Source organism: Dasypus novemcinctus, chromosome 25, assembly GCF_030445035.2.
Source record: "Dasypus novemcinctus isolate mDasNov1 chromosome 25, mDasNov1.1.hap2, whole genome shotgun sequence".
In the NCBI taxonomy this organism is placed as follows: domain Eukaryota; kingdom Metazoa; phylum Chordata; class Mammalia; order Cingulata; family Dasypodidae; genus Dasypus; species Dasypus novemcinctus.
The window spans coordinates 51,824,036-51,844,359 of NC_080697.1; the positions used below are offsets into that span (position 1 = coordinate 51,824,036).

General features: G+C 39.1%; 1 protein-coding gene across 1 annotated transcript in view; it reads right to left on the minus strand.

The window, feature by feature from the left end:
• Positions 1-20,324, minus strand: part of CSMD1 (CUB and Sushi multiple domains 1) — a 2,093,507-nt gene that overhangs the window by 824,044 nt on the left and 1,249,139 nt on the right. The window lies entirely within an intron of this gene.

A 20,324-nucleotide genomic window follows, 5' to 3' on the forward strand; every position in this document is an offset into this window, starting at 1 on the left:
GCATGGAGTACACCCCGTAAGGAGAGCCACCCAGTTCGAAAAAAAGTTCAGCCTGCCCAGGAATGATGCCACACACATGGAGAGCTGATGCAACAAGATGACGCAACAAAAAGAAACACAGATTCCCGTGACACTGACAACAGAAGCGGAAAGAAGACGCAGCAAATAGACACAGAGAACAGACAACAGGGGTGCGGGGGAGGGGTGGATAAATAAATAAATAAATCTTAAAAAACAAGGTAAACCAATAATTTCAGAATGATGCATGCATGATGCCAAATAATACATTCAAAGTGCAGGGTTGACCAATGGATTTTGCCGAACAGGTGACAACAAGCTCATTTATATGTTTTTAGATTCCACATTACAACCAATCTTTAGGAAATGGCCATTGGCTAACTTTGTTGTAGTATTAGAGAATATCCACTATCTTAAGAAGCTATTAAAATACTCCTCCATTTCCGACTACCTTTACATGTGAACCCTGATTCTCTTTATTTATGTCATCCAAAACACCATGGTATAGCATTTTAAATGCGGAAGTATATATGAGAAACCAGTCTATTCCATTAAGCCAGATGTTAAAAAAATGACAAAAATGTAAAACAGTGCTTCTCTTCATGCTACTGGTTTTTTAAAAAATAAAGTTAAATCTACAAAATATATTATTCTTTTAATTTGTAGTGGGTTGTTTATTGTGTGTTGTCTTTTTTTTTTTTAAATACCAGGATCAGGGATTGAACCCAAGACATTGTATTCAGGAGGCCAGAACTCAGCCACTGGGTCACATCGGCTCCCCTGTGTTGGTTCCTTCATGTGTTTGCTCGTTGTTTGCTTGTTGTTTACTCATTTTCTTTAGGAGGCACCAGGAACCAAATCCAGGACCTCCCATGTGGGAGGCAGGCCCTCAACTGCTTGAGTCACATCTGCCCCCTATTGTCATTTGAAACGAAGTAAAAACATTAAAAGTTTCCCTAAATTTCATTTCAAATGCATTGGATAATAGGGCTATTAATATCTTTTTTGCGAGTTATGGCTATTAACTCACACAAAAAAAATGATTGTAATTCCCAATACTTTTAAAGAGGGTCCTGAGGCTAAAATGTTTGAACACCACTGCTCTAGGCTGTGAGGATAAGCAACGAAGAGGAATGAGATTCTGAGTCATACCACATATATAAATCGAGTTTTTATTCAATGGACTGCCAATGTATCCACGGTTAGAATTCCACAGGTCTAGGATATTTTAAATTATTTATGAATCCCAAAAGAGAAATATTATGTCTATAAAGTAATCTACTCCTCTGGATGTGGTATGCTTTGATTGCACTAAATTCAACTGAGGCAACTTTGATTAGGTTATCTGTTAAGATTAGGGCTTTTCATTTGACTACATCAGTGGGCGTGACTCAGGTTGTACCCCCACATGCCTTGCCAGGTCTTACATAAACAGACTCACATGGACAGACAGACACACAGGAAGAGAGAGCTCTGTCAGTTTTGATCCTACCATGTGACAGAAATGAGAAGGCTCAAACAGCTGAGGTCCCGAGAGAGCGGAAGGGCTGACACTGACATAGGAGGCCCAGAAAGAAACAAGCCCTATGCCAGGAGAGAGAGGACTACAGGACCACTTAAGCATGAAGCCTCAAGAGGTAGGACCCAAGGAGTTCAAGAGGAAGAGGAAGCCCAGACGGGAAGGAGAGACCAGGCAGAGATCACCCACCATCTTGCTTCAACATGTGGCAGTGGACTTTGGTGAGAAACTACCACTTTATGGTGCCTTGAGTTGGACTTTCCATGGCCTTGGGACTGTAAACTTTTACCCCAAATAAATATCCTTTATAAAAGCCTACAGATTTCTGGTACTTTGCCTCATTACCCCTTTGAGAGCCTAATACAGGGTCTATGAAATCAAATGGGGAAAATACATTTTTATTTTCACTAACTTCTATGCCATAATTAGCACTTGTTTTAGTTATGAATGTAGGCTAAAAACCTTCATAGTATTAGCAGTATTTTGTCACCAGCCAGAATCCCAGATTTTTTAAATCATGTTCATACTTATTGCAGATGCCTCAAAACATAGTTTAATTCAGAATATGATAGTTATTAGGCCTGTTACATAGTGCTTAATAAAGAAGCACTATTGTACAAATTCATTTTTTAACATTTTGATAATTGCGTTTCAATATAACTAGCTTTTGTTGTTGCTTCCTGTTATTTTGTTTTATGCATTTAAAAAAGTTATTTTGAAAAGGGGTCCACAGCCCTCACAAGACTACTAGAAGAGTCCAGGCTCAATGTTAAGAACCCTTGGTTTAGAGGTCAGGATGAAGAATTTTCAACAAGAGACTGAGACATGAACAGTTGGTGAGATAAGAAAAGCACCAAAAGAGCAAATTGTGCTCCTGAGGCTAAGTGAAGAGATTGTTTCAAGGAAGCAGAAGTGATAAACAGGGAAAGATGCTACTAAACAGGCCCAGTAACATAATGTTGAAAATTGACCATTGGATTTGTCAAATTGGAAAGCATTTGCGACTTGAATGTCACAAATTGAAAAAAACTATTTCAATGGTCACATGGGAACAAAATCCTGAGTTGAATAATTCTAGAAACTTTGAAAAAGATTGAAAATGACTAGTATAGACATCAATTTTGAAAAGTTTTGTTGAAAAAGAAGCAGAGAATTAGGGTAGTAGCTGGAGGGGACTGCAGATTCAAGGTAGGTTTTCGGTTTTGGTGTGTGTGGTGTGTGTACTGCATGTGTATGTGTGTATATGGTATGTGTATATGTGTGAGGGGAATATATGGTTGTTTTAGTTTCCTGGGCTGCTAAAGCACATACCATGAAATGTTTCAGCTTAAATGAGGGAAATTAATTTGCTCATGGTGTTGAGGCTGGGAAAATGTAGAAATCAAGGCATCATCAAGGCTTTCTTCCCAAAGACTACAGCACTCTGGGGCTGGCTGCTGGTGATCTTTGGATCTTGGTCACATGGCAAGGCACATGCAGCCTCTCCTGTTCTCTTCCTGCTTTTCTGGGTACTAGTTCAGTTTCTTGCCTCCTGTGGTTTTCTCTCATGTCTGAATTTGTTCCATTTACATAGGTCTCCAGGAATAGGATTAAAACCTATCCTGATCGGGCTTAACCCAAGTAGCCTCACCAAAAGGTCCTCCTCACAATGCACTCACCCCGGGAATGGATTAGAACATGTTTTTCTGGGGTTCTTACAAGCTCAAGCCACCACAGCAGTGGTAGATTTCTCCCCCCAGGAGCTGTACTAACATCTTTGCATTTCATGGAAAAAATCTAGAGGAGAGGAGAACATTGACGATGCAGGGGAGAGCATGTGCCAGAGAAGGAGTGATGTCCTAGAGTAGGGAGGAGGGAGAGGAGTCAATGCACCAGTACAGAGCCCAGCCTCAGGTGGTGCAGGCAGATGCCATGAGAGCAAGAAGGAAAAGAGGTGAGATGCAGCTGCTGCCATGTTGTTAGTGGACACAGTGGGAAAACTTGAAAACCATTGACCTAGGAATTTCTGAAAGGCTTTGACTCAATATCTTGAACATCTATCTATCTGTGGGGGCTTCAAATATGTCCACGAATTACTCGATGTTCCATTTTAAAGGTGGGAATCTTCCTCTGACAGTGGGTTGGCTGTAGTGACTCATTTTTAAAGAATAGAAAAAAGTGGAAGTCATGGTGTATGAATTCCAGGATAAGGTTGTAAACTGTACTGCTGGTTCCTGCTCTGTTTGTTCTCTCTCTCTTTGGCATGTTAGCTGCCAGGGCAGAGGAGCCTCAAGCAGTCTTTGGAGAGCCCAGGTAGTAAAGAACCGAGGCCCCTGCCAATAGCCGTATCAATGAGATTCCTTGAAATCAATTCCTCCTTCTCCATCTAAGCCTTCTTCAGATGGCTGAGGCCTGGCTGATACATAGATTGAAATGTCATGAGCAAAATTGAGTCAGAATGAGGTACTACAAAGTTCCTGAACCCACGGAAAATGTGAGATGATATATGTTAGTTGATTAAGCCAATAAGTTTTAGACTAATTATTTTAGTCTAATTTATTACATAGCAATAGATGCCATCCATCCCTCAGGCTCTGATACATCTCTACGTGAATAAAAATGATGAAATGAGAATGTTGACAACAGGGAGGAGTAGTTAATTGAAACGCGTAAAGCTGGAAAGGATGTGGTAAGCCAGGGATTGCAAACCCTGTGCAGTAGGTCATTTTCTTAGTAAAATTTGGACCCAGTGATCCTGGAACTTCACATTAGTGAAGCCAAAAACCTGGGTATTTGTGTGAAGTTTCCTGCATTATAAGTGTTGGAAAATCATTCTGTTTTTATCCTTAAGCCATAGAAGAACTATCAATTTGTGGTTGTGGTTTCTGCTATTGTGTTTATGAGAAGGACGTGTAATTTGCACACAAGCTTTTGTAGAGCTGACTGAACTTGTCTGCCTCTTTCTGATCTGAACCTTTCTCAATACAGCATACTTTGATATAACCAACCAGTTGTGTGAACACCTGATTTGTTTTTGTTTTTTTATAGGAATTTTTTTGTTGCTACTTCTATTTTTTTTTTTTAGATGTATTTATTTATTTATTATCCCTCCTCCCCCCTCATAGCTCCCTTGGCTGTCCACTGGTCTTCTCTAGGAAGTACCAGGAACCAAACCTGGGCCTCCCACGTGGGAGGGGAGTGGCCACCCGCCTGAGCCACACCTGCTCTAATTTGTTTTTAATATTCACTTAAAGCGCCACTCGGGAAGTGGATGTGACTCAACTGATAGAGCGTCCGCCTACCACATGGGAGGTTCAGAATTCGAACCCAGGGCCTCCTGACCCATGTGGTGAGCTGGCCCATGTGCAGTGCTGGTGCACAAGGAGTGTCCTGCCACGCAGGGGTGTCCCCCGTGTAGGGGAGCCCCACACGCAAGGACATAAGGACAGCCACCCCCATGCGAGAAAAGCACAGCGTGCCCAGGAGTGGCGCCGTACACATGGAGCGCTGATGCAGCAAAACGATGCAACAAAAAGAGACACAGATTTCCGGTGCCGCTGAGAATGCAAACGAACACAGAACACACAGCGAATGGACATAGAGAGCAGACAATGGCGGGGGTGAGGGGGAGAAATAAATGAAATAAATCCTTGAAAAAATAAAAAATAAAATAAAATAAAGCGCCACTGCCAAGAAGTATACCTCTGGCCCAAAGACAGTGTCCCTCTCCCCTTAGAAAGTCTTAGCAATGCTCTGTATAGTGGCAGCCACAGATACCAAACATTTACTAAACTGCGAAGCACCACATTTTGGAAACACACACACCAATAGTAATACTTCTGAAATCACACCCTCAAAATTTCTATTCGGTGTTTTTTATTTATTAATTGTATGAATCTTTTTGTTCTCACTATAGAGTTTATATTATTTGTTTTTCAGCACATTATTGTTCCACCACACTCATTATTATTTATAATATTCAACATGATAAAAAGTGCTTCATTTAAAATCCAGTTATTTTGATTCTGTCATTTAAATATTTTATATTAAATTTAGTTTACTTTAATCCTTGGATTTGATACTTGTCACAACTGAAGAAGATAACCTCAGAAAGGCAAATATCCGCAACATTTATGCTTAAGACGATGTTGATACTTTTGCATAAATGTCACACTTAAGCTTCAGAGCTGTCATTCCACACTGAAAGGGAGCCTGAGAGGGAGGGTGAGACCCTCAAATCCTCAATCCGGGAGAAATTCCCCCTTCCACCTGCACACTTGCGACATTTATGGGCTTTTTTCTGCCTGACATACTAACTTGGGAGTGATGCTAACCTGCATTAAAGCATTACTCCTCTCTTTCAAAAATAACTACAAACAAAGGTTTGGATAAACCTTAACAGGGCCCCAACAGAGTGAATCCCTTGTGCATCAACTACAGGAAAAAGCCCTGGGTTTTGGAGGCCGCCACCCTGGGACAGTGGTACTAGGGTGCTGTGAGGGGTGAGAATCTGTTAGTTTGTAATCTGGCAAACTGTGCCAGTGAAAATGAGTCAAATGATCAGCTTTACTAACAGAGCTGCAGCATGGACACATTTCAAATGTCAAATGTGATGTTTATGCCTAACTCGATCTGATAACTTAATTAATTTTAATAATTTAATTTAAATTAATTTTTGTAATATTATTCTTTTTACTCCAGCAGGTGGATGGGTTAAAGTAGGACTACAGATATCCACATAGTCTTACATATGACATCTACTATAATTTTTAATCATCATAAAATAAAGCTGATTAATGCAGTTAAAATATTAGAAAGGCTAATGTGGTGGAATACGATGCAGCTGTCCTCTGGGGACAGATCTCTAAACCAACCAGCACAATCTCTAAACCAAGACCCCGTAATAATTATTTATGGGATCCAAGCAAGTCAACCGGTAAAATGCAATGTTAGATTTAAAGAGGACAGCCTTTCAGAAAATTATGTTGTTGAATATTTGGCAAACTCTCTCCTGAGAAGACACACTATCATTAAATAAATTACTGCTGTCTTAAAAAGCCTTTAGGTTATTAAGGCTTACTCTTCCATGTCTTGCTCATAAGAATTAAGTGTTTTCCTTGAGTATATTTTTACCTAGTGGCATCCGCCCAACCCAGAGGTAGGTGTTGTCTACTGGTAGACTTCAAATCTAGGTTCTGCCACTCCCTTACACACCTTAGGATCAGTTAGCCTTAGTAAGCCTTTAGGTTCAGTTACCTACAGAAATAAGAATAATAAAATCTGCGGCTTTAACAAATGCCCCTCAAATACTTTTTAAAATGGAGGCAACAAGTTATCCCCAGCAAGTTCTCCTGCAGAATCTGTACAAAAGGAATCAAAGCCCACCCTCACAGTGACCAGACTCTACCAAGACTTTATGATAAACTGCTTGAGTTGATTTATTGTTATTGGTTTAATCATGCTCCCCATAAGTAATCCCGCTGATCCCGTTGGAGATAAAGTCACTATAAACAAGATCTTCAAAGAGGTTATTAGTTGAGGTGAAGCCAAATGTGATGAGGGTGTCCCTAATCCTGTAGGACTGAAGACCTTACTAAGAAGAGGGCTTTGTGGAAGACAACTGCCAAGTGACAGAGGCGGAGATGGAGCTAGAGATGGCGGGCAATCCACTGCAAGAACGCTAGGGATGTGGGAGAAAGCATGTTGGACTTCCAGTCTCCAAAATGATGGGACAGTAAATACCTGTTGTTTAAGCCAAATCAGTCCGTGGTACTTTCTATGGTAGCCCTGGCTATGAAGATATTAGTACTTCTGGAGAAAGAATGAATGGCCCAGAAGCGAGTAGTGGGTCTGAAAAGGGGGCATTTGAAGGTGAGACACACCCTTTCCCAAGTACTTTGTGCCACTTATTGGTCAAAGTTCAGAGGAGAAGGAGTTTTAGTCAGGGGGTTGTAAACGTTTTAGCCTGAAGGTCTGAACCTTCAGTCCCTATTCTTCTCCAGCTTTGATTTTTTCCTTTGTGCTGAAGTTTTTCCATTTGCAAATAGATCTGTTTAGGAGACAATAGGATAACCCTGAAAGCTTCAAATACTTCCATTCCCTTCTATTGTTATTTCACCGGATGATGATGATGAGATGATTAGATAACATATCTTCTTGCTTACCTGTTGGCCAGCCAAATGATTAGATTAGAGGAAAAAAAACATCTTGATCCTTTGCATTTATGATCTTTGACATGGTAATTTCTTTTCTGTAAATATATGACTATACTGATGTCTCCTTAGGCTTCTAGGCAATATAATTAGCAGAATTCAGTTGTACTGGGCCTGATCACCATGACCATTGAGAAAATCTCTGCGTTTTCAGAGCTAAGAATTCCTGCCATCATGGCTCTCCAGACCCATTCTCCCATTAACGGACCATGCGCCTTGCGGTGCAACAAGCTTGGGACAAAGGGTCCCTGGCAGCCAGCCTGAGAATACCAGGTCTGAGGAGAAAGCGTCACCTCGATGGTGCCTTGACTTACATCTTAGCCTCAAAACCATGAGCTTATAAATTCCTGTTTTTAACCCAACCCATTTCAAGCAATTTGCTTGAACAGAAGAAACTAAAGAAATATTTGTCTCTTTGTGCCCTGGTACCATACTATTTTGTTTTACCTTACACTCTTGCATACTTCCCTCCCAACCCCAGTTTATTTTGAAGCTAAAAGCAAACCTCAGACCAAAAATCCATAAATATTTTGGTACACATCTCTAGGAGATTAATTTTCTTTTAACAATGAATAACTGCAATATTCTTATAAATGTACTCACAACAATCCCTTAATATCAGCAAATATCCAGTCATTACTCAAAGTTCTCTGTTAGTCTCTTTTTGTTAAAAATAATCTAATTATCAATGCAGGGTCCAAAGAAGATCTAGATATTGTAATTGATTATGCTTCCTAAGTCTCTCCTAAAAATCTAAAGGTTCTCTCTCTTTTCCTTTATCCCGCTACAATTTATTTTGTTTAACAAAATGAACTATGTGTCATGTAAGCATTTCCACACTTAGATTTTCCTACTCATACTACTGTGTAGTTCTTTAATGTGTTTCTCTGTCCTCTGAATGACCAGTAAATTACCAGTTGGATTTTAAATCTTGGTCAGATTCAGGTTCAATTTTCTAGCAAGAACACTTTGTAGGTATGTTCTTTACTTCTATTGGGAAGTAAATGTATGGCTTGTCTTAATTTTTGTAATTTTAGGAGCTATTGATGATAATTCTCTAGATCCAATAGGGGCTATAAAATAGTGACTTCTTTCTTTCTCCCTACCAGACTAGAATATTATTACGATTAGACTCTCTTATGTAAAATATAGTGCTGGCTTTATAAGTATGAGCTTGGAAGCTAGATCGATATTAAATTGGAGTTCTTCCATTTAATGATTGTGGGTTCTTGGACAAATCAGTTAACCTTTCTATTAATCTCAGTATTCTAAGGCCAAGTGTTATAATAATAATGTTGTCTTGCAAAGACTGCTGTGGAGATTATATTACAATACATAGGATAATACATTGACTTACTTTTTGTGCTGTCAATGTAGTTTTTGACTCTGAAATAAGAACTTGGTCTCATGATATTTAATTGGGAATGATACTGGGTAGCACAAGTAAGGGGCTGGGAAAAAGGATGGGTAAAGTGAAACAAGAAAGAGTAAAAACCAGTAAATACTCACAGAGGGGTTGGTTACTGCTTTAGGCACCTGTGACAATCTTTCTGAGGGGGGATCCTCTGAGGAAGAATGTAGACTAAAACTCACAAATGTGTTCCTGTACAGATCCAAGGTTGAGAGATTTATCCATCAATTCCTGTCTCTCTTTGGTAGTGCATTGCCTTGGAGACATGAAATCCCAGAACTTTCAGGCTGCTCTGTGCTGAGCAAGAAAGTTCAGAGGTAGGCTGAGGAGGATGGGGCATCAACAATGTCTTATATGTGCATATAAAGTACTCCACATGGTTTCTGTCATATCAAAAACCCTAAATAAAGTGGAGATTCTAGGATGTTTATATAGCTTATTTATCAAAGCTTCTATTAATTAGGGTGTATAACTTCACTTAGAAGAGTTTTCCCTTGGGTGAGAATATGTGAGAGAGTCTTCGCTTCTCTTGTAATAAAAAAGATGAATTTTTAAATGAGTGCCTTCCTTGGAATTAAGGAGAGGAGGACTAATAAATAACAGCAAAAATAGATTCTAGGATAGGTAGAAATGTTGGATATCTGTGGGAAAAAGAGTTTAAATCGTATTTGAACTTTATGACTTGTTCCTTATTGTAGATGTTGCAGTTGTTCCTTGTAGATGCTGCAGTTGTTCCCTATTATTGTAGATGATGTTGCAGTGCTGATAGCAAACAGCTGCCTGGTAGTTTCCAATAAATAAGAGGTGGAAACTAGGGTAGGGGCTCTCAGTTCCAGAAGCTGTGTTTCCCCTGGTCCCATCTTCATTTCCTCTCTTGTCTCTCTCTCTATCCTTTTATTTAGGTTCTGCATCACCTTCCCTTCAAGCCAGCCTATTGTTGAGCTGATCACAGCAGATACAGAGGTAAAAGTTTGGGATTCTCTGCTAGATATATTAAGAATAGTATCTACAAACTATACTCTCTTGTAAGGAAGCTGACCTGTTTGTAGTTGTATGTTATATGACTGCCATGGTTGAATAAATAAGGGGATAAAAAAACTCGACCCAAAGTAGCCAATATAATTGTGTCAATTTGATTCCTGCTTCTGAGAACTTAAAATAAGGTTATTAAAAGGATAAGAACTGGGAAGTTGGATATGGCCCAATTGATTTGGCTCCCGTTCCCCATATGGAGATCCAGGGTTCAATTCCCAGGGCCTCCTATTGAAGGCAAGCTGGCCCGTGCTGATTGCTGACCTGCACGGAGAAATGATACAGCAAGATGGTGCAATGAAAAGAGACACAGAGAAGAGACAATAAGAGATGCAGCAGACCAGAGAGCTGAGGTGACACAAGAGATTGAGCACCTCTCTCCCATTCTGGAAGATCCCAGGATTGGTTCCCGGTGCCACCTAAAGAGAAGACAAGCAGCCACAGAAGAATGCATGATGAATGGACAAGAAAGCAGACAGTGAACACAAAAACGACGGGGGTGGGGTGGGAGAAGCAGAGATAAATAAACAAACCTTTAAAAAATAATAATAACTTCAGGAACAAGGACTAAAGTTGAAAAAAAATTATCAAAAAAAATTAGGAGTTAGCAATTTGGACCATGAGGGGAGCAAAAATTGAAGAAGCAGAAATTGTGAATGGGTAAAAGTTATGAAGCAAAGAATGTACATATACTGGGAAGAGATGGAAAACAAGTTCCTCAATAATAATTATTATTAACAAAGATATTTATCATTCTAGTTAACTTGTAATGAATGTAATGTTTTAGACAGGCAATGTTTCATTTATTTCACACAGGTTATGGACAAGTTTCCTTAAATATCCCTATTTTCTAAGGAGAAAACTAAGGTTAAGGGTTGTTTAATAAAATAAAAGGGTCACCTGCGTTGAGTTTTGCTGGAAGAGAACCCTTTCAAAGAAGATCTTTTCTAGAAGACAAAATCAATTGACCTGCAGATATTCCCCAAGAGAAAAGAACAATGGAATATATCCTGCAGAACTGTAGACAAGTAACACTTGCTGATAAATCAGGTCAGGTCTAGGAGAGATAGATTATTAGATTGGGTGAGCAGAAAATGCTAATCATTATATAGGTCTCCCCATTTTGTAAAAGTTATTCTGGTATTCAGTGGCAGAGCTAAGATGTGAACCAGGCAGTTGCCTCCAAACCACATGCTTTTAATGACCTCAGCAGATATTTAAAGAGCAGCAGCAATAGCACAAGAGAGCATGATGGACAGATCCAACCAGTTCACACGGAACCCTCTTTTTTCTTAAGCAGTTGATTTTCCATTCTTTTGACCAGAAGAGCTTAAGGAAATGCCTCCCACCTCAGAAGAGAGGGCCTGGGAAGAGCGAAAGACTTGGCCAAAGCTGCAGGCACACCTGAGGAAGGGTCACTATTGCTGGTTGCCTGGGAAACAAAGAGACCCTTGGAGAAGACTAACTCTATCACTTTAGCAATTTTGCCTGGAGCCACCTTGCAGGGCAAAAACTTGATAGGAAATAGCACTTTTTAAGGAAAATATAAAGCCTTTCTTTTAGAAGTAACCTTGAGCAAGTCATTTAACCTTTGTGGATTCTAGTCTGCCTGTAAATAACCTTATAAGGTTGTGTTTTCAAGGACTTTCCAGCTGTAACTTTCTATGAAATTAAAAATGAGCAAGTCACACTGTACTATTCTCCAGGAATAACAATTTAAGCAAGAAAACAAATACAAATATACCCAATACACATAGAAAATATATACTGAAAATCTATGCAGTGTCTTAGAGCATTCCATAAAGAGGGCTGACTTTATGCTCTGGCAATCCACTATGAAAACTGTGTTTCAGCTATCCTCATCTTTAACACCTTTTTCTTTGTTTGAGCAAAATTCAATCCTAGTTGATTAAAAAAAAAAAATAAGGAAGAAAAGATAAATAAATAAGAAAGCTCCCAGCTAAACCGAACTGTCAAGAGAGAAACTTGATAAAGCAAATGATTAACCATATGGTTAAATTCTGTGTTCTTATGATTTTAAACAGATGCCATATATTCAATGTCATCTTGTCTTGGTTCAGATTTGTCAATAAAATGATTCAATGTTATTTTGAAATTTGTTGAAAAACTTGGAAAATTATAATAGAGTTGATATTTTAATTCACGGTCTGGTTCAGGTGGTAGAGAACTTTTAAATATATTTTTGATTCTGTGTGTGCAAGTGCTTGTTTCTGTACATGAGTGATTATATGTGTCTGTATGTATATGCAGATATACTTGCATAAACATGAATTCAATAGTGATTAACAGATAAATACAAACTGTTTAAAAATGTGAAGGATTCTGGGAGAGAATGTTCTATTCAACAAATGGTGCCTGGAGAACTGGATAGCCATATGTAGAAGAATGAAAGAGGATTACCATCTCACACTTTATACAAAGATCAACTCAAGATGGATCAAAGACCTAAATATAAGAGCCAAGACCATAAAGACCTTAGAAAGCAGTGTAGGGAAACATCTACAGGACCTTGTAATAGGAAATGGCTTCATGAATATCACACCAAAAGCACGAGCAGCAAAAGAACAAATAGATAAATGGGACTACCTCAAAATTAAAGCCTTCTGCACCTCAAAGGAGTTTGTCAAGAAAGTAAAAAGGGAACCCACACAATGGGAGAAAATATTTGGCAACCATATATCTGATAAGAGACTTATAACTTGCATATATAAAGAACTCATATATCTTGAAAACAAAAAGATAAACAACCCATTTAAAAAATGGGAAAAAGACTTAAACAGACACTTCTCCAAAGAAGAAATACAAATGGCTAAAAAGCACATGAAAAAATGCTCCAAATCTCTAGCAATCAGGGAAATGCAAATCAAAACTACAATGAGATACCATCTTACTCCCATAAGATTGGCAGCCATGAAAAAAACAGTAGAATACAAATGCTGGAGAGGATGTGAAGAAAGGGGAACACTCATCCATTGCTGGTGGGAATGCAGAAGGATCCAACCATTTTGGAGGACAGTTTGGCGGTTTCTCAAAAAATTATCCATAGATTTGCCATATGACCCAGCAATACCACTGCTGGGTATATACCCATCAGATCTGAAAACAAGGACACAAACCGATATATGTACACCAATGTTCATAGCAGCATTGTTCACTATCGCCAAAAGTTGGAATCAATCCAAATGTCCATCAACAGATGAGTGGATCAATAAAATGTGGTATATACACACAATGGAATACTATTCAGCTGTAAGAACCAATACACTACAATCGCACGTGATAACATGGATGAACCTTGAGAATCTTATGTTGAGTGAAGCAACTCAGGCATTGAAGGACAAATACTATATGACCTCAATGATATGAAAGAAGTTAACTGCGTCAGAGAGCTAGAGTCTGGAAAAGTGGCTTACAGGAAATCGGGGGGTGGAGGAAGGATGTGAGTTAATGTCTGCAGGGGTGGAATCTGTGATGAGCTGGCGGTAAGTATGAGCACAAAGAAGGGACAAAATGGGGGCAAGGGGTTACCTTCGGGTGGGGTTTTCTGGGTTTGAGGGGGGCTGGGGATGGGAAGAGGGGTAATATTGTCCAAGAAATAGGTGGGAGGGAGGGGCAACATACGAATATGGGAGAGTGTCAGAAGTTCGTTGAGAACTAAATGTTGAGTAAAACGTATCAAAGTATAAGTAGGAGGGTTACCTGGTTAGGACGCTCAGGGGGTATGGTCTGATGCGTGACGGACTCCGGAGGGAATAGCTGAAGGCTCATTTTGCCAAGGTGGGTTCTACCATTGGGTGGGGTGGACCCATATCCTGGGGAAGACTAATGCCGTTGAATAGAGAGAACTGTATCTCTCGTGAGAAAGGACGGCTCCCAGGGTATTAGATTGGCAGGCGTTGTGGGCCCTAAGAGGAGGGGAAAATGGATGTGGAATGGATGGAACAAAGGTAAATAAGGGGGCAAAAGAGGAGTTATGTGAGAGTACACGAGGATGAATATAAAACAGCTAATATTACACCAAAAACATATAGGGGACGACAGACTAATAATGAAAACCATAAGACAAAACATAGGATAACTAAAAAATTTAGAAAACTGTACAGCCTAAAATATGGACCACATAGTAAGCACAAATGTCACCTTGTTTGAAAACTATAGTGTTGGAATCTGTACATCAGTTTCAGGAAATATGATATGAATAAGTTAAAAGATTATTGCTGTGCAAGGGAAAAGGTTTTATGGTGGATCTGGGGAAATACTGTATATTGTATATATGAATTTCGGTGATCTAAGACTCTTCTGAAGCTGACATTATGTTGGGATTCACTTTACGGGAAGTTTTGGATCACAGAGTGGTTCAACAATGGCAGCGTAGGAATACTGATATGGGATGTTATTGACAGGATATATATGGTTGACAGGGAGTTATACAGGGCATATGCCCAGGGTATATGGTAATGTCTATATATACTCATAGTGGAAACAAAAACAACAGCTGGGGGGATACTGGGCTCCTGGCCGGGGGGTCACTGTTGTGGGCCCTGGGAGAGCAGCGGCAATCCTCCAGGTGCAACGGCAAGAACCAGGAAGGAAGGAGGGCCCAACAGTGGGCTCGTGATACTAATGGTTACACTTTTGAGCCTATACACCTGCAATAAGAACAAGGCCTAGAGTAGCATTGTGCCTGGGGGTTTCCTCCTGACAGCCTGCATGTTACTCAAATGTGGCCACTCTCACAGCCAAACTCAGCGTGTAGATGCAATGCATTCCCCCCAGCATGGGACATGACACCCGGGGATGAGCCTCCCTGGCACCGAGGGAACACTACCACATACCAGCTGAAGAAACAACTAGAAAATGACCTTGAATTAAAGATTCAATGCGGAACAGCAGAATATACCTGTCTACATATAATAACATGACTTCGGGAAGCTGTTTGACCTAATGTAAGGGGGAAATGGAAAGGAGAAATGAGATTATAAGGCTGTGAGTCTCTAAAAAAGAGTCTGGAGGTTGTCAGAAGGAATACCCCTATGTACAACTGAACAGAGTCCAAGAGACAGATAAGGTAGATACAACCCCAGGTATTGGTTCTTTTGAGGGATAAAGAGACCCATGGGTTCTATGGTCATGGCAGAAGGGGTTCACTGCCATGACAGATAGCCCTTCTTTGGAGCTGGTGTTTCTGCGTGATGGAATTGGACTCAGAGGGGATCTCTTTTCACAAGACTTGCATGCTACTTTATTGGAATTGTAGTCGGTGCTGGGTTTAAGATATATGTAGGGGATTTGAATCTCTGGACTGATAATATGACACCCAGGCCCAGAGCCTCAACAGACTTCAGCTCCTACACTTTGATTTATTGGACTTACTCCACTCAGCTAACATGGAGTTGAAGAAGGTCAACCACCACAACATGGAGCCTAGAGTGTCTACAACTGGAAGCGGGAGGAGTGCATCCAGTACCCATAAGGAATCTAAGCCCTCACTTTACATAGATGTGCAATGGACACAACCAATCCAATGTCCACAGAGAAAATGTGGAATGGGTGTGGGAACGGTAGCCATGTGGCTGCTGGGTGTGGGGAACGGGAGGAAGAGATGAGATGTGGAGGTGTTTTCGGGACGTGGAGTTGTCCTGGATAGTGCTTCATGGAGAATTACGGGACATTATAGATCCCCCCAGGGCCCACTGGATGGAACGTGAGAAAGTCTGGGCTATGATGTGGACCATTGACTATGGGGTGCAGTGATGCTCAGAGATGAACTTACCAGGTGCAATGGATGTGTCATGATGATGGGAGAGAGTGTTGCTGTAGGGGGAGTGGGGGGCGGGGGCGGTGGGGTTGAATGGGACCTCATATTTTTCATAATGTAATTTAAAAAAAAATAATAAATAATTTTAAAAAATGTGAAGGATTGAAAAAGACGACTGGTTATCATAGAGCTTAGGGTATTAAATTAATATTTAACAAACATATTTAATTAATGCTATTTCTTTACTAATCTACTACTGAAGCCATTTCATGTTGAGAATTGGAGTCTTCAGTTTTATATTCAGTACACAATTCCATATTTCATCTCCTAATATTCCCACTGTGCTTATACATGCTGCCTGTTACATTTTATTTTATCACTGCTATACAACAGATTGATGAAAGATATTAGACAACATAATACAAGAATGGGTTCACCTCTGACAAGGAACATGAGTAATACTTTTCAATTTAAAAGTATTTTCTAGAGTAACTTGCATAATGCTGCTCTTTCTATGTTGTAATCAGATATCCCAGCCTCTACATTTGGGCGGTGAGGCAATGATTTCAAAAATACATTGTTCTTCGTTTCTACTATGAAAGTTATTATCGTTGGTCCAATAACAATAAGATCATCTTCAACAATTTTACTTTTCCAGTCGGAGACATAACTTTTCAATTGCTTTCCTGGGTCCCCCAGAATAACCTCTGTTCCTGTCCAAAGGAAATCAATAGCTCCACCATGGTGAACAATATTGAGGGGCAGAAGGGGAGCTATGTTTTCACTATTTAGAATCGGTGGTTCGAGTGTGAACCTAACAGGAAATAAGGAAAAAGTCTAGTAACCATGGCTACTTAGATACACAATGCACTTGGATAATATTTTTACTCTGTGGTATCACTACCGTTGACATACTTCACAAATCAGTGTTCTCTTAAATGTAAAGCATATGTAAATTGACAAATGACCTATAGCTTCTTAATATTTTTTGCCTGATTGGGATATTGAGTGTAATTACTCAGCAAGGTCCCGAGACTTGGCTTATACATCAGAATCATCCAATAAGCTTAAAATTATATAGATTCTATAAATACTCAGTATAATCTCCTTAATTGATAAATTGTGTTATTCATAAATTCCTATATGATTCTGATAAATGTAGTAAATACTAATATACAAAATGTTTTTAAAAATCTGTTTTTCTATCATCTATCAATGTTTATGTGTGTAATAACTTGATTTTATAGAGCTATACAACAAAAATAAGCTGTATATTTTTAAATTTTTTTATTTTTTGGGAATCTTTAGATTATATAAATGATACATAATGTATATATAAATGTATACATTCTAAAAATCAGATACAAATATTTCTGTATCAAATAGATACATATTTGATCTACCTTTCATTAAAAATGAGTCAGAACTGCCCGTTTTCAGTTCCTGACTTCACTACTTACTCATCTCTCATCATGGCCAAATTTTAACCTGTTAGTACCTTAATTACTCAGCTGTACAATGTTCTACCTCATGAAGAGGTCTGTCAGGATTAAATATATGGGTAACTGAAAAGCTTTTAGAGCAATGAGTAGTTCATAGTACAAGCTCCTTGCTAATCTTGCAAATTATATTTTCTATCATGATTCATTTTGAAAATATGTATTGCCTGCGTACTCTGAGCCTGGCATTCTAAAGACTGGAAACACAGTTTCAAATAAAATAGACAAAATGCCTGCCCTCACATGGGTTTCCTTCAATGGTGGGGAGATATACCATAGATAAGTAAATGAGTAAAATGAACAGGATTTCAATGGTAGTAAATCCTTTGGATAAAAAATACAGAAGGAAGGGAAATATAAAGTCCTACTTTGATGATGGGGTGAATCATTTCAATCATATAAATTCTATGTATTAAGCACTATTCTATGTATTTTACATTTATTAAGCCATTCTAACACATAGAGCCTACAAACGCTTATGTATATATGTACATAAAATTACATAAAATATACAGTTTTAACAGTTCGCATTAACCGTATCACACTGTATGTTTATTGATACAACGTGCTTTTCATTCAACATTTTGAGAAAACAAAAATTTGGACCATCCTATTATTCAACCAGGAGAAACGACAAGGAAATATTTTATTTGAACAAGGGAGTAGCCCTTAGCTGTAAGCGTAGTAAAGTAGAAGTACTGCTCTTCTTTGAGGTCTGAGCAGAATCTCACTTACAGTGTGTCTACTGCCTCCCCAATCACCTCTGTAAGCCCTTTATTCCCATCATTCCCATGGCCAACCAACAACCAATATGGCGGTGTGTCTCCTCTAAGCCCCTAGATCTTGTAGCGTTAAAAAAAATCTGGGGGAGTGGTGTAACTCAGGGGTTGAGTGCTTGCTTCCCTTATATGAGGTCTGGGATCCAAACCCCAGTACCTCTTAAAAATAAAACAACAAAAAACTGCTTTGTTAGGCTTCTCAGTAATGGTACTGTGGATAAGGACATTTTCTGGAACAAACTGTCTGGCTTCAAATTCACTTTTATCACTTATTGGCTCTGTGACCTTCATCCAATGACTCAATTTGGTTTTGTCTCAGTTGCTCATCTATGAAGTTGTAATAACATGAAAAACTCTTTTTTGTAAGTCTGTTAAGAGAATGATGTATTATTCTATGTGCAAATGGCTCACACAGGGCCTGGCCACAGAAAGTGCTCTATGGAGCATTTGGGCTGCTTTCTGTGAAGTGCCTTGTGTGCGGTATTCATTCCAGATATAACCTCCCAGAATCTGATACACAGAATGCATTCAGCTGGTTTATCGTTATGTAATCAGGTACAACTATAAACTAAGTAGACTTGAAAATCTGTGCTGATTTCAAAAAATTAACAACTATAGTAATCGTCTATTATATTTTGATGTCAAATTAGAATCAGTGAGCATTGCTTTACCTTGTGTGTGCTCAACTTTATCACAAATAATGTTATCTACGGGGTCACCATTGATTTTTTTCCTCTCTAGAGATAAGTGCATTAGCAGTAATGACCCATACGTTCATTTTGCTGAAGCAAAATGGCTTGACTTTTCTTTCAGGAAGAAAAGGCATCACCTTGTCATGAACCTAATTTCCTTAAATTGACTTTTCTTTTTTAATCTGATTCCTCCATGTGGTGTTCCTGTTTTTTATTTTGTTTTTTAATTTCTAGAACTACTTTAATATCAAAGAAGGGGGAACTATTTTAGAATCAAGTCAAAAGATGACATGAAAATAAATTCTTAAATGTCATCTTTTTATTCTGTCTGTTTGCCAAGTTCCATCTCTTGATTTAGCACATTTTACTTATACTGTTACTAGTTTATTTTTCCCAACCCCCTTGTATAGAATAGTATATTTCATTGTAAGTCAATCCAAAATGCTGCCAACAGAAATCACCCTTTGTATTACTAAGCTTTTCTTAAGCTACTTTAGATGCCCCAACAATCTCCTTACATTGTCCAGGAAAATCGATTACTGTTTCTTCACTTCAGGTCTCTGATTTGCAAATTTAGGCAGTGATATTTGATTTGAGATCCTCTGTCAGCATTCACAGGAGCTCCCATATTTGTATTCAATCATTTGAAACCAAAATGGCCAAGAAAGTAGTATTTAAAACTACAGAAACATACACTATTTATTGTTAGTCCTCAGTTAACTGTTGTAAAGTATAAGAATTTCCCTGAACCCTGACTTGCTTTTTTTTTTAAGATTAATTTATTTATTTCTCTCTCCCCCCACCCCCAGTGTCTGCTCTCTGTCCATTCACTGTGTGTTTTTCTGTGTCTGCTTGCATTAACAGGTTGCACTGGGAAACTGCATCTTTTTTGTTGTTGTTGCATCATCTTGCTGCATCAGCTCTCCATGTGTGCAGTGCCATACCTGGGTGGGCTGTGCTTTATTCACACAGGGCAGCTCTTCTTGTGGGGTGCACTCCTTGCACATGAGACACCCCTGCATAGGGGATGGCACAGACTCCTTGCACACAGACGCACTGAGAGTGGGCCAGCTCACCACATGGGCCAGGAGGCCCTGGGTATTGAACCCTAGGCCCTCCATATGGTAGGCGGATGACCTATCAGTTGAGCCATGTCCGTGTTCCCTGAGTTGCTTTTTAACACGAAAGGTGGATGACTGTTAAGGGAAATGTTAATAAGATACAACTAAATTACCTGCAACAGTTTTCAGAAGCATCTAGTGACAACTTATTGATGTGGGAATGAACCACGTCTTCTTCTCTGGTGTTTACAAGTTCCAAACATTAAAGTGAACGATTACTGCAGTCTTTTTAAAAATCATTATTCAGACTATATCATTCACCTTTTCTTATTAAATACACTAA